Source organism: Engraulis encrasicolus, chromosome 4, assembly GCF_034702125.1.
Source record: "Engraulis encrasicolus isolate BLACKSEA-1 chromosome 4, IST_EnEncr_1.0, whole genome shotgun sequence".
NCBI lineage: Eukaryota > Metazoa > Chordata > Actinopteri > Clupeiformes > Engraulidae > Engraulis > Engraulis encrasicolus.
In genome coordinates, this window is record NC_085860.1 from 49,610,408 (window position 1) to 49,612,378 (window position 1,971).

The following is a 1,971-nucleotide window of genomic DNA, read 5'->3' on the forward strand; positions in this document are numbered from 1 at the left end:
ACATACACACATGACACACGCAACACACACAATGTAATGTGACATTCTCTCTCTTACACACACAAACTTTGATAACGTCATGCAGGCACGAGACAAAAACAACAACAAAAGACAAAACCAGACAGGCAACAGACAAAGACAGCAGACACAAACAACACACACACACACACAGAGACACACACAGACACACACACACACAGACCTAATACACACAAACAACACACAGACATACACACACACAGACCTAATACACACAAACAACACACAGGCATACACACACACAGACCTAATACACACATGCTTTTAGACACATGACATGAAGATATTCCTCCATGGTTTCCCAATACTGAGGCTTTGTGAGTGCATACATACAAGTGCAGTAATGGGACAGTTGCTATTCACTCTGATATGACGACACACACTGTGTGCATCACACAATGTCTACAATATAATTGTTGTGCAATGCCTACCATAGAATTCATGTGCAATGACTACTGTGATGGACAACTATTTTTATTCCATATATTTGTTTATGTCTGTTTTTATTAAGCGGGCTTGCGGAGCAAGAGCAGAGCTCTTGCAGAGCAAGGCCCGATTATAGTAATCTCTAAGTCCTGTTTATTTATTAAGCGGGCTTGCGGAGCAAGGACCATGCAGAGCATGGCCCTTGCAGAGCAAGGCCCGTTTATAGTAATCTCTAAGTCCTGTTTCTTCCTGTTTTTATTAAGCGGGCTTGCGGAGCAAGGACCATGCAGAGCATGGCCCTTGCAGAGCAAGGCCCGATTCTAGTAATCTCTAAGTCCTGTTTCTTATTATTAAGCGGGCTTGCGGAGCAAGGACCATGCAGAGCATGGCCCTTGCAGAGCAAGGCCCGATTATTAAGCGGGCTTGCGGAGCAAGGACCATGCAGAGCATGGCCCTTGCAGAGCAAGGCCCGATTATAGTAATCTCTAAGTCCTGTTTCTTTATTATTATTTATCGTTCTTGTGCAGGGATCTCCTCCTAGGCCTTTCGAGATAGAGACACCGTTCAAACACTAAAACGACCGGCTCGGCTTGGAGATCGCGTATACTAATAGGCTTTTCCGTGTCTCTTGTCGTTTTCCCGTTTTTGGCGATTTTGTGAAAGCCTGGGCCCCCATTGAAAATAGTGGTGGAACCTCCATGAACCAAAGTTCCGCCACTCTAGAGATTAGAGTGTAGGAGGCTTTTTCGGTCATAAAACATCAACACTTTCACCTAGAAGTTTAGTTGACGCGTTGTTAGCGAGCTCTATGGGATGTCTCCAAATTGTGAAAGTTTCATTTCCCAACTCCCAATACTTTTTAAATGGCAGGTTTGTAAAAAAAAACAGGCCTGGCTCTATGGAGAATCCCAGTCTTTCGAAAAGGGCATTTTTCAAGAGATCAGCGCATGTCCCACACGGAGGTCCATTTGTGCCTGAAAAATTTAACCTATAAACTTCATTCAAAGACTGTTAGAGAGATCACAAGCATGACTCCGATCTGTGAAAAGGACACGTGCCAACTCCTTTTAGTTTTTTTACAACGATGTTGTAAAGACAAAAAACTCATTCTCATTTTCTCCCCAGTTTAGAGCTCAATACTAACTGTCTTTCAGTCAATCACAACAGGTGCAGCCATTGAGAGTAAATAGAATGGAGGCCAAAATTCTATTTCATTGTTGAAGCCAAGTTGGAGCCAAGTTGGAGCCAAGGTTGGACCCAAAAAGACCAAAAAAGGGCCAAATCCCATTCATTCCTATGAGAGACATAAAACCCTGTATCTCCCTTAAATGCCACTCCAGGGGGATCATTTTTCGCTCAACTAGTAGGTCCCCTTGCTCTCCAACTTACCAGGGTGGTGATTTTTTGTGGTGATGTTTTATTTTAGAGAGATATTAAAAGTTAAATTGACCAATGAGCATCAGAACATGGTTTGATTGACAGTTAGAAGTCGTTAGTCTGGTTGCG